Below are 14,264 nucleotides of genomic sequence, written 5' to 3' on the forward strand. Positions count from 1 at the left end.
GTTTCACGATGTGAGACCGTAAAAGTGTGGCGTGACAGCATGAATTGTATGAGTCCTGATACGTAATGTCAAATGATATGAAAAATAAAGGTTGAAATTAAAATGTCCACTATTTCTAAAACAATTCAAACACACCAGCACCATGTAGAGCAACAAAATGCCTTTCATAATCCTCCTCCTCCAGGAAATGTAGCCTACTGGAAGAGCCTAAAGAGGTGGGGCCGAGACCATTTCAACTGCTAAAGATATTACATAACGGTACTTATGTAATGTGTATGTAAAACATAATCAATTACATATATATATAGAGAGAGACTCTTGTAAACACTTGTGTTAATCATGTAAATCAGTGTTGTTTCTGTTAACCTAGCAGTTGTTTGCTAGGTGAACAGGAATGGGACACATGAAGCCTGCAGTATATTTAATTATTGTTATCTGCCTTCCCTCCCTTTAGAGAAAGTAATCCCCTCAAACGAACTGTTTTACAAGCTTCACTGTCACGTCTTCATCAACTGGGCTTCTGTGTAAGTCGTCTTTAAAAATGCTCTGTTGTGAAAGTGACAACCTACATACAGCAACCAAGACCAAAGCGTTGGGGAATAAAACTGTAAAGGCACAGGGATAGTTGTTTAAAATACATCAGATCTACAGCGTTTAGCACATTCTGCCCACACACTGCAGTTTCGTGACTTAAGCTGAAACACTGACCCTTCCTCTGCTTGTGCTTGTCTCTTGATGGTTATTGTGTGTGCACAATATCTGAGCATGTGTGAGTTGGGCAAAGCTTCAATTCCCACATTTCTAAAGTTACAAACACAGTGATTGTGTGAGTGTTGGATCAAGGTGAGAAACAAAATCTTTTCTGAAAATATTTTGATGATACAGGCTACGTGATTCAGTCTGAATCTGGTTTCCAAAGTTTTCTAGAGCCATCAACAGCAGCAAATAATGCATAAATTATTCAAATGTTTATTAATGATGGGAAACAGTCTGAGTTTGCACACTTCAATGACAAAAAATTCACTCTTTTGATATTTTATCTATTTTGTTGCATTGCAACGTGTAATTTCACTGGGTGGATATTATGTTTTTATTAAATAAGCTTACACAAAAAAAAAAAAACAAAAGAAATGTCTAAGGGAAACTTAAAAAAAATGCATTCAAACCAAAAAAGTCAGTATTTTATAGAGTCCTCTACCGCAACAATTGCAACCTTACAGTACATTTATGTTTGTGGACATCTACCCAAAAATGACTAAGCCCATTCCAGCACATTTCAAAATATTTCCCTGAAACCATTTTATTGTTTCTTTAGCTGTATGCTTTGGGTGATTGTCTTACTGGAAGGTGAACTTCTGTCCTAGTTTTGATTCTCCAGAAGACTGAAACCAGATGTCTTAAAGAATTTCCTTGCATTTACCACGGCTCGCCTTTCTTTCAATTCTGACTGACTTCCCATGCCCTCCATATGACAAACAACCCCACAGCATGATGCTGCCACCTCCATGCTTAACTGTGAGACAAGGGTAATGAGTTTGTGTCACCTTTGGCAGTTTCCTTATTGGTCAAAATGTTCAGTTTCAGTCTGTTGAGGTTGATTTTAATTTAAAACATGTGATGTCATCTACTTAAATATATGAAGCTAATACTGCCAATACTTACTCAAGATGATTAAAGAACAAGGTTGATGTAGTAGACAGAAGAACAACGCACAGACAGCTAACGATGCCCTTAGTGATAACTGTGTATATGCTGAGATCCTCATTTTCTTGTGCTATAAATGATGTAACTGAGAGGCGTCTGAACTGCTTTCTGTCATGTATGTTCGCTGATTGATCAGTTTGATAAATCTCAGAAAGAAAATTTGCTTGGCTTGAGAGTCATTCACTGAGTCTCAACGAATAACTTCCTCCATCATTTCATTCCAGAATTCCCAGTTTTTCACATTTACTATACCCCTAAATATGGATCGTGTGCACATAACAAATCCAACAAACTGCAGGCTTCAAGTGTCCCATTCCTGACACCCATAAGTAAAGCAGCTTTGCACCTGTCCTGTTAGAGCAGAACATAAAATCTGTTTGGTTCCACAGATGGGCATGCCTTAAACAATGCAAAGAATGGAAATGTGCATTCAAGCCGGGCACTTAAAATCTCAAGCATGCCACATGTGTGTGAAAGCATGCTAGAGGGCTGTAAACTCCATGTACAGACTGTACTGGAACACACTGTTCTTCTCAAAGCCAAAATTCAGCTAAAGGGAGGAGGGATGGTGGTGGACGGGGTCACCAAGTTGTGCTGCCCACAGTAGATTTAAACTAAATATTACTGCACCATACAGTATGTGCATTTGATAGTTTTTTAATACACACACACATATTAAATAATAATGATTTAAGTCATTGATATTTTCAATATGTCTCTTTTTGCCTCTTTTCACCTTTCAAGACAACAGACTTCTGCAAAAGTTGTACCTTGTTTTCCTTGTTTCTGATTAGGTATTCCCCTTGGGCTGATTTATTTATACAAATAAAATATATATGTATATATGTGTCAAGTCAAAATGTTTTACAAAACATCATGAGAGAATATTCACATTCATTCCTCATTATCATTGCAACTTTAGGAACATTATCTCTACACACTGTCACTCAGTTTTATTCAGTTTAGCTTTGATACATACAATAAAAATAAATAAAAAACATTTTAAAAAGGCCTGAGAAACTATCTGGACAATCTTTGTTGGTTATGTCAGGATATTGCAAACTAAGCTGAAAGCCTGGGGCATCTTTGCATGAGCTTTATGGTGGGTTATAAATTGAAGGAGTAAGGAAAAGATTTTGAGACATGTGAGAAGGTTTTTTAAAATATAAAAAACGCAGATGTAATACTTCTGATGGTGTCAAACCTTGACCATGTCTACATACCTAAGTACATGGAGCTGCTGCCATGTGATTGAGTGATTAGCTATTTGTATTAACAAGCAAATCGACATACCAAATGTACCTAATAAAGTGGCCGCAAGTGTACAGTTATGTCATATTGTAAGACCAAAATTAAATGACAAATGTGAAAAAAAATAATGAAATGAGTCAGTTTCAAGTGCTGTTAAGCCGTCAAAAATCCAATGCCTTCCAAACATTTTATCACACCATCCTGATGGAGAATATTCCAAAGTTTTGGACGAAGTGGATTCTTAAAACCACTTCAATCATTGCAGCCGTGACACACTTCCAAGCTGCATGCTCAGCTTAGCTAGTCCAGCAAAATAACATCTTTTCTGCCATCGTATAACATCTGAGTCAGTCAATTTATGCTGATTTAAAATTTATTTATCGCAGATAAGTTACTTATGGGATTCTTAAAACCGGCTTAATCCGTTAAGACCTGACGAACAGTTTTTCTATATTAAACCAAGATTGTTATTTTTAAAGGTTGTTTTAGTCAGATGGGTGTGTTCACATTCACCCGAAATGACTCCAGAAGTGAGCTGAACAGTTCAGGTTTGAAATGCCTAAAATAAAGCTGCACAAATTACATTACCGCTAAAGATAAAGGCTTATTTCTATTATTATTCAGTATGTTGCAAGATGCAGTAAACCTCTGCTGGAGTACTGCTGGGTCAGTACAGAGCTGCCACTGTGGGTGTAGCTCAGGTTTCAGGCTGTGACACATTTGTTTTTAGTCTAACACTCCAGGATACACACACAGGTTGTGATAGTTGTGTCATTCTGAAGCTACTGTATGCCATGATAATGTTTTCTGGTTGGTAAGATTTTCATCATCAGAAGCACTGCAGCTGGACATATCTGCACAGACCGAACCACAGACAGCAGCCGAAATACGAACAATAAACATATTCAGCCTCAGCTTTCCGCTTCGCAGCCAAGCAGAGCAGCTGGAGCCGGATGCTCTCAGAGATCAGATTTGTAAAATGAATAACGAGGACTTTAAACATAGCACAAAATGACATGCCACCCCTCCTTGTCTCAGTATCTACAGAGCTTTCCTCAACTGGCATTCACCGAGGTACAATCTTTTTTTGTATAGAAACTATGAAAATCTACTATCTCAACCACTTCTATGTAATTATTTAGCAATTTTATCCAGGATTTTTTTACTTTTGCTTTCACTTACTGCCAGCTTTAGCCACCAAATCAACTTATTGTAACGTCCAGCAACGTAAATCATATCCTTTAAAACTAAATAGCGAACTGAAAACAATCGAAAATCGAAATAACAGATGCATAAACAAATGAATGAGCTGGTTAACCTAAAAAAAAACAGGCCTTAGGTCTTCACACTCTTTACATGCCTACAGAAGTCTTTTCATTTTTTTGTATTATTTTCAGAAAAGATCAGGGGAAAATACAGCTTTTATACACAGTACACAGTCCCTGAACATGTGACGTGATGAATACAAAGCTTTCACCCTGTATGTATCCATGGTTGGAAAACATCGGCCTTAAACGTATTAAAACTTTGGTTTTAAAGTGTTTATTCAAGTGACAGGATTAGTGATAAAACTGATTTCCACCATTATGGCTATGTTGCAGGCTCAAAAACTGTACTGTGACTATGTTTTCCACTTTTTCTATGTTTCTTTTTGGCTATACAGACACACAACTATGATGATGTATGTAGTTGATGATGCTGTTTACATGCAGCATCTCTACATGACACTGGTCACATACATACTGTGGATTTGCTTACTTTAAAGGAGGAAGAGGGCCAGTGGATGGAGTTGTGACAGTCATGGTCACTATGATCATTGATCTTCATCCTAAAGAGTCGGTGTTGCTACTAGAAAATGACACAACTTCACTTTGAGAACCCATCCATCCATTTTCTATACCACTTATTCCAATTTAGGGTTGTGGGAAAGCTGGAGCCTATCCCAGCAAAGGATGAATTTAGTAATTTATGCCTACGTCACTCGTGCATGCTCATAACTGCTTCTGCCAGTCAGAAAGCTAAGCAGTGATTTGAAATATGCAGTGGGTCTTTCTTTACCGAGGGAATTAGAGCGATTCTGGACAGTTATAGTGTATTTGACTGTTCAAATCGACAAGGCAAGAAGGCAAACAGGGAATGCGTTTTTATCGGTTTCCTGTAAAGCAACACAAGCGAACAGCCTGTAATATGGCGATCGGCCTGTTAAATTGCCTTGACAGTGCTGACTTAGTCTGTGTTTGTCCATGTGATGTTACTAAAGGCCGGAGGGACGGAGAAGCAAGAGAAAGCAGCCTGAAGAGGAGACAGCGTAAGTAAGTGGATAAGGTCAGCACTGCATAACCGGTTTTTGGGTAATTTTGCAAAGTGCAAACACACTGAGCAAAAAAAAAAAACCGCCACCATTTTGTAGAATATGTCGAAGTAACTTATAATGTTAATGTTGTTAAAAGAGCTAGCTCCGAGTCAGATTGTAGCCTCTTTAGCTCTCGCAGTGCTCTTCACTTATAGTAATAAAATACCAGGCCAGTGTTACTTCGGGTTATGTCCCTTTCTTTGTCTGATAACTTCTTTGCCACAACCATAGTTTTTTTAGATGTAATATTGGATCCTTGTCGTCTGCAGGTGAACGTTTCGTTCCGCTTTGAAAATATGAGCTGCTATTGCTCACTTGCTCCAGTCTGTTATAGGGAGGGGAGGATTATATACAATGACTTCAAACTTGATTCGGACTCATGACATGAGACTTTACGAGTTTTCTTCTCAATCTTTTCTAGGTCTGGTCGCCTGTCTACTGTAAACGATTTATTTTTCCCAGACGTAACACTGACATGACGTTACACAAACACGGATGGATACACATGCACAAACAGTGAAAATCAGAAGAGACTGTTGCCTGTTTCATCATAACTTTTGAGAATAATAACTTCAAACACGGGATAATTTGTATAAAAAGGTAAACAAAACTTTAATAATACAAAAGTTTTTGTGAGGAAACATAACTGAATGTTTAATGAGTGCAAAAGCTAAGAAATTATGAGGATGTGCAAAATTATTCATTCATTCATTATCTGTCCCGCTCTGTACCTTTTTAAAAAAGCTTGATTTCTGCCTCCATCTCATGCAACAGCTAATCAGGATCAGCTGGTGGTGATTGTTTCCAACTGAGAGTCACATGTCTTTTGATTGGTTTTCACTGGTTTCAGTTAGGTGCATCAACTTTATATACAGCAGACTGATTGAATTGATGTATAAAAATAATTTGACTTTTGCAGGTATCACATGTTTGACTGTCAGCGGACACCATTTTCAGGACTCTGTCCAACAGAGTAACATGTCTCTGATGCTGCAGTAACACTGCAGATGAATAGGGTGTATAATTATATTTTAACGCCATCCTCTGTTAGACAGCACATTCCTCCGTCCCTCCTCTCTTATGTTTGTGAGGCTCCTCTTTTCTTGCCTCTGCTTGTAGTTTCTTCCTGCTGATGTTGCCTTCACGTGTTACAGACTAAAAAACGTGACGCAGGTTGAAGGAGGGCAGAATTTAAAGAAACACTCTCTTACTGTGACCAGTAGAAGAAATTGCGTGCCTCCTTAATAAAAAAAAAAAGGATTGTGGATGTGGGAGGGATGTGGAGGGGAGAAGTGAAGGACATTAAGAGGAAGAAAGAGACAGCTGCTGATTTATTTTCCTGTCTTGAACATTGGAAATAAACAGGAAGCATCACAGTGATAAAGGCTGCCCTCGGACTGTGTGTTTACAGCCGTGTACATGTGTGTTCTTGAAATCTTTGTACCAGACATGAGTTCAAGGACACGCAAGATGCATTGAAAGTGTATGAAGGGTAGTTTTTTGTCTGTCTGACCTAGATCAGCAAAACACACTGTGCAGAAGAGGCTCTAGTAACTCTCTGCTAAAATGGAGGAAAGCTGATTTCAGAACAAATGTGCTTTTTGGAAAAGTGTCTTTGCTGTGTCAGATTATCTGCACACTGAACACGCCCACACTGCAGCTCTACAAACACAGAGTGGGATTTGTGAGTTCCTGTGAGGGGCTTTGGATGTTCACGCAGACAGACAGATGTCAACCAGATGATGATTCTAGCTGCTTATTACCTCATTTATACAAAACGTCCAGCATCCAGGCTTGATGATGGGTCAGGTTTTCATGGATCTTTGATTCTTTTGAGTGGGCTTCAGGTTTTGCCCACTGTTTGTACAAACACTAACGTACAAAAACACTGGGCTGGTTCACTTCTCTTCTCTTATCTCAGTTTTGTACTGATGGTCAGTGCAGACAGGGATCTTCCAAGCTGTGGTTATTTTTGCTGTGGTTTTTGTCATGTAATTGTGTCACATAAGGGCTAGACGTCTCTTTCCTGCCTTCTGAAGTCTGAGTGCTGAGCCGTGTCCATGCAGAGGCAGCGGAAGGATGCATTTAATGCTCATGCTGGCATTGTGACAGCAGTGCGTGCCCTCTGATTGTTGCTGCTCAGCACAAAGACGGCCAGAGAGCAAACTCTCTGCACTTCATTTCATCAAACAATGGACGTCGGGCTCCAGGAAGTTACAAACTAGTTGCTACAGAAGCAATTACAGTCAGTACAGTGAACATTTGAAGGGGCCCCCACTTGTCTTTCCACACGAAAACACCCAAACTGAGTAAAATAACACACTATGAAGATAGTTTTTGTTGTTTTGCATCTTCAGATTTTGTGTATTTCGGGTTTGTTTTTTTATTCTGATAATTATTTTTCATTTTGCATAATAAGTGGCTCTTTGTGGTAAATGTGGATTTCATGTCTCTGTTTTGTGCAATGTTTTTTGCCTTATTCTTATCTTGCATCTATGTGTGCCATCCTGTGCCACCCTGTGCATTATTTGGATGATTTTCTGTCTTGTATGACCTATTTTTGCTTCCTTAAACAGCTATTTTGTGTTTATTTTTTGTGCTTTAGTGGTCATATTGCAATTCTTTGTGGTTGGTGCTCACATTTACACCTAATTTGCGTTATTATGTCTCAGTTTGGTCAACTTGCATTCATTCTATGTCTCTTTGTAGTCATTTTGCATCTATTAATGGGGGTTTCCTATTTAACTTCCCTTACTTTGGACCACATTTAATCTCTTTTGTGTCTCATTTTGGTCTTTCTGTCTGTAAGTCACCATATTGCATCTGTTTTTGGTTGTGTTGTCTTTTGCAGCACCAGACAAAAGTGTGGGCACACATACTCATTCGTTAATTTTAATATATACGTCTAACATTGTGGTCATCCAGCATACCTCTGTGGTCATTATATGTGATTATTGTGTGTGTAATTTTGGAGGAATTTACATGATACATCATGCATGACTGTGTTTAAATTTATGGGCATAAGACTGAAACAGATCTTACATAAAGACATAAATGAGGTTGAATTCTGGTCAAGCTGGTGAGAACAGTTTGTTATGGCAACTTGACAACAATAAAAACAAAGCATAATATGTCATAAATCTGTCAGTAATGTAATTAGAGGAGGCCTAGAGTATCAGCATCACATTGAAATGTCACACTGTTAGATTTAAGATAAGCTGTCATGACACCTTTATGTATGTGATATGAAAGCTTTCTTTGTTTTCAATATGAAAGTGTAGCTTAAAATGAGCCCTATAGAAGACAGTAAATAAAGTAAACAGCATCAGTTCAGCAGCGTAGAGGACAAAACTTAACTGATCCGTCCTATGGGTGTATTTTTGTCTCAGGTGATGCCGGCAGGAGCTGCTGGATGACAAACATCCACAAATCCAATCAAGATCAAGGCAGAGCTGCTAATGTTACTGTAACTTCTGATGGTATGCAGCGCCAGCTTTAACCTTGACGTGTTAGTCGTGAGTAGGGCTTTCTATGAGCGTATCGGGTAACCACAAACTAATGATGTGTTCACTGACCTTGAAGGTAATGTTACGTTCATTAGGAAGGGCATATGCTCATTGGATGGACATGCAAACACTTTCAGCTTTTGTTAGAGCCAATAGTCATTTCATTTCATTTGATCTTCTTTCATTGTGCATGTTTTTGATCTTTTATTAGCTTTTTACCGTAGAAGACTTGGATACATGCATAAATACATATTTGAACTAGAAGCACTCAAAGAGGGCAGACCTCCTAGCAAAATTATCCCTATCTCCCTATGGGCAGGTGCAAACCTACTTCGCAACACGCTGGTCACGTGACCATGGACAGCTTGCAGGTGACACCAAACCCCCATCATACCAGCATCCATGTTGAAGTGTGCAACCTGTCAAAGTTTTTATTTTTCTCCATTGGTTTTTGATAGAAAAATATCCATAATGTCCTACAGTTGTCAAAGCTAGAAAAATGAGGGGAAGCTAGTGGCAGTAGGACTGAATAAATGCCTGTATGTCTATCCACCATCACATTGTGAAGCAGCTGCTAACAAGAAACACTGAGAACGTCACAAAAAACACCAACAGACGTTTGTTGTTGTTACTGTAACCAGACATTTTGTGGTATTTTCGGCATCTATACAAAAACAATCATAGGTTTTAAAGAGTAATTTAATAATAAATGTTTTGCTCACCAGTCACAAAATGATGAACAAATTGTCAAATATTTCAAAGGACTCCAATGTGTACCATCAGCATTAACACACTTAACAGCCGCTAGCTAGTTACCACATCTCCCTGGGCTTTTTTTCGGTAGTTTGAAGAACACCTCTTGTTGTCTGTGGAACATCTTTGTTTATGGAAACCAACCACAACACAACTTTTTGGCATGTTTAAAGGAAACTCTGCGAAAATCAAAGAAAAATCATAGAGGATCGACGCTGAAGATCCAATGGTGTTACGCTTTAGCAACCTTTACTTTTCCCCGGCAAAAGTTAGCTGATGTTCCCAGATGTTTGCACCTGCCCTGCACTTGGAAAGAATCCTTAAAACAATTGCTGGCTCCAGATAGTGATCCGGATCACCCCCAAAATCTAATCAATTCTTTCTTATTACATTTAGGAGATTTCCTGAAAATCTAATCAAAATCCGTCCATTACTTTTTGAGTTATTTTGCTAACAGACAGACAGACAAACCAACGCTGCCAGAAGCATAACCTCCGCCTTAATGAAAAATTTTACTTTTTTACATAAAAACCATGAATTAGAAAAAAATTGTATGTGGAATGCAGCACAAATAAATAAATTATGAAATTGTGCAAAAAATAAATGGAATATTTCTGTTCCTTTTAATCTACTTCAGATATCAGATTAACAGATTTTGCTAAGCTATTATCTCCATTTTCATTGTTACATTTCGAAGTTAACTTTTTTATTGAGTAAACCACTGTGGAACAAATCCACGTGTCACAGCCTCAGTGTGTGCCAAGTCTGGCTTGTTTATATTTGGATGCCTTTTCCAGGCGTTGGTTAACAGAAAATTTGTAATAAAATGTAATAAAATTAGAAAATTGATGAATTAAAAGAGCATGGACTGATGGCTGATAAAAAACTGTGGATTTTTGTCAAGATTTTATCTCAAAGTAGGTCAGCAGTGACGCAGATGGCATCTTGTGGACAAAGTATAGTTAAACTGTTAGATTTTTCTCTCTGCTGTTGTTTTGACACACATCAACCCAGCAGATACAGCTAATTCTCATTAACAAAAACCTCCTTCAAGCTCACTTCTGATAAACTGGAGCAGCATGTGCCACAAACAGCCTGATTAAAAGAAAAGCTCCTCTATTGTTGTTGCCTGTCCTGCTGTATCAGTTCAACAGTGATGTTTTGGCTGAGTCTGTCAGCCAAAACAAACAAGTAGTCAAAGTGAAGTGCACTCAAGTTGAATCCAAAGGTCATCAAGAGACATTTGTGTTTGTCTGTACAAAAGTTAAACTTTCTCCAGCAGCTTTAATGAAGCAGGTCATAGTGAACTCCACATATTTGTTTATTATATTCTAGATTTATTGGCTGGAGAATGATGTAAATGCGTGTGAACTCTTTTACTGTTTTGAATCCATTACAAACTGTCTGCCAGGCACCTAACACTCAGGAATGCAGCTGCTTTCTCACAGTGGTGCGCCTCAAAAACAGAAAAACCAGTCCATCCAGATTTACATTAAACATAAACACCACACAAACAACTTAGTGAGGAAAAATCATTAGCAGCTGAGCAGACAGTATAGCGTCACCATAAAATGCATGACTTTGTGTCTTATAGTAAAGTTAACCCATTCACCTCACTAGCTTGCAGAGGCTTTGACAACTTTCAGGGGCAGGGGAAGGTGCTGAGGGGAGGAAAAGTGGAGGATAAAAGAGGGATATAATCCCCCATAATCCCCGACTCTACCCAGCAGGGTACAAGCTACTTGCCGCCCTCGCCGTGCTTCTGTCTGCGGTCTGTTTCGAGATTTCAGAAGCCTCTCGCCTGACTGTGGGGCACGTGCCTCTGAGAAATGTGACCTTGTGCAGAGGAACCAGAACAGGATCATATGGAAAATACACATAAATACACAGTAAGCATAAAACTGTCAAGCCTGGGAAAGTTAGTGATTATAGTCAGGCTTATCTGCCTGTTGATACTTTATGGCGATTGATTCTGCTTCCAGCGCTGTAAATATACTTTCTACAACCAATTTTTAGCACTAGGATTCAACAACAAACAGCTGGAAATCACCTCCATGTTTAAAGCAGACGTAACAAAATGACTCACAGCCACAAAGCATGTTGCTTTAAAACAGATTAGGGCTTGAGTTTTGCTAAAATTAGCACAATGTGCCAATTTCCTGTCTCAGAACCTAAAATACCTGGGAGAGAGAGTTGCTTTTCACAAGCAGGAAACCCACTGCAGTGACGTGAAAGCAGCATGCATGGGTTTATCAGACAGGACCAGACATGCTGCACTTACCTTTCATCCAGCACTTATCTGATAACACCACAAATACAGCACCGGATGGTTTTCATCTGGATTATCTGCAGGACATCACAGCAACATTGCTGACACGTGCAAAAATTTGGTTTATGATCAACAGAACAGCATTAGTTTCAAGTTTACAGAAAAAACAGGTCAGTTTTGCAGGTGCAGATCAATGAGGGAAACATTAAACGACACAACAAACACAAATTTAACAAATTAAAACATCTAAAAGTTTTTTTTTTCTTTTTTGTTTAGAAAAACACATTATGTGAACAAAAAATTAAATAAAACACACAAAATAGACAAGACAACATTGCACAAAACAAAATGGAAACAAAATATTTCTAATACCACCAAGAAAAAAAACAAAAAAATTGCCATATTATTACAAAAAAGAAATTACAAATATCAAAAGGAGACAAAGTTATTTGCATAACGAAAGCATGAGAAAATATTTTTTAAACATTTCTTAAAAGACAAAGTTTAACAAGAAAAAAAAACACAAAAAAGACCATAAAACATTTTTTTACAAAGAAAAAAACAATATTCTTTTAAAATTATTTATTACCATTTTTCTTTAAAACCCTTTTATGCAACATTTCTCACATACAATAGCTAGCTAGCTAGATAGCTAACTAGCTAACTAGCTAGCTAGCTACTTAGATAGATAGATAGATAGATAGATAGATAGATAGATAGATAGATAGATAGATAGATAGATAGATAGATAGATAGATAGATAGATAGATAGATAGATAGATAGATAGAAAGAAAATAATTAATTAAAAATTTATGTAAATCTTGTGAAATCAAGAGGCCTAAAAAGAGAAGACATATAAAATTAACGTAAAATACAATAGAATTAAGCAAATGGGTCCATAAAGAGACAAAGACACTCTAAACCTATGTTATTAATAATACTAATAAAAATTGATACAGGAAAAAGGAGTTTATGAAGTTCAGAAAACTTCAGACAAAGACAAGCTTCTTCTTCTAGCTGTGCAGGTCAAAGAGCTCATACTGTATGTTGTGTCTCTTTTTTTGTCTGTCACACTCTTTTGGAGCCCTGCTTCGTGTTCGCACCTCCTCTCAGCTGCTTCCCAAAACATATACAAACACATGACCCAGATACCGGAGCGACTACAGTGAGAGTGGTACTAACACCAGTCATTAATCAGGAATGTCCACACTGGGTTTCTCCTATTGGCCTCACATGGAGCATCAGGTGACCCACTGTGTATGTTTTGGGCGTAAGCGGCCGTGCAGCGGTGACAGCAGCTGACTTGGATTGAGAGTGGACACTGATTGGGTGCACGTGTGTTTAACAGAGAGCTCCACTGAAGACTGATCAGATATGTGCGTAAGGAATCAAAGCGGTTGTAATAAATGGGGTAGAACATTAGATTAATATGTTTGTACAGTCTCACTGTCTGACCCCACAAATTTAGATGAATAAACCTGGTAACTGGTGTGTATCAGGTGGTAGCTACACAGCAGAGTTTCATGAGTCCTCTGGCTGTGTGGTCAGCTGTTTTACATCAGATTTCTTCTCTTAGGTCAGCTGCAAAAATCTGCCCTTAGCCTTTGTATATTTGTTGCTCTTAACAGGTTTTTCTTTCCATTTGTGTACAAACATGAAGTGCATTTCAGATGCTCGGGACACTAGATGGGCTAATCCCTGCCTAGAGTCTTGGGAGGCCCACAGAGGGTGGAGGCCTACTTACTACCAGTCTGGACATTTAGGGTTTAACCAGCAGGCCACCTGCTTTCTCAGCATAAGGAATACATCAACAGCACAGAGGGAGGTCCGCTCAGGGGGGTGTAAAGAGGATTTTTGGGGTCGATTTTGGGGCAGAATGGTCTTTGCATGTCTGGAAACAATGGGTCAAAAGTGAAGTGGCCAACAACATTTTCTTATGTGCAAAAAAAAAAAAGAAAAAAAAAACTAGTTTGAACTTAAAGATCTCTCTGTTCAATGTAAACAGTTTTTCCTCGGCTTCCAAACATCAGTAGCGACACAAATAGATCAACTTAATCCACATGTGATCCCCCTGCCCTCAGTACATCCTGTCCCTACGTCGGCTTCCCTGAGGAAAACACCTTTTGTCAATGACATGGGATTTGCGAAAGTGCCATCTGTAGAGCAGGAGCTGCGTCATCACATGGTGTCTGATAAACCGGGGCCAGCCAGAGAACCACAACCAAGTCAAGATCTGGAATCAGGTCTGACCTGATTTTATTCCTCATAACATTCCAGACTTACTGCTGTAAAAATGTAAATAAACTGTTTTTATCACAGTGAATTAAAGATATTAGGTTTCGCCTGCATAAAGTAAGAAGCGTCTCCAGTCTGAACTGGAGGAAATGTGTAGCCTAGAAAAAGCTGCTAAAAATACCCCCACACTGG

At 38.5% G+C, this 14,264-nt stretch overlaps 1 long non-coding RNA gene across 1 annotated transcript in view; it reads left to right on the forward strand.

Moving 5' to 3' along the window:
- LOC121635696 overlaps positions 1 to 14,264 on the forward strand; it is a 19,253-nt gene continuing 4,989 nt past the window's right edge. The window contains exons 1-2 of the long non-coding RNA XR_006009515.1: positions 1 to 10; positions 14,195 to 14,198. This is a non-coding gene — a long non-coding RNA (uncharacterized LOC121635696). The remainder of the gene's footprint in view (positions 11 to 14,194; positions 14,199 to 14,264) is intronic.

The sequence above is a fragment of the Melanotaenia boesemani genome, chromosome 24, assembly GCF_017639745.1.
Source record: "Melanotaenia boesemani isolate fMelBoe1 chromosome 24, fMelBoe1.pri, whole genome shotgun sequence".
NCBI classification, from domain to species: Eukaryota; Metazoa; Chordata; class Actinopteri; order Atheriniformes; family Melanotaeniidae; genus Melanotaenia; species Melanotaenia boesemani.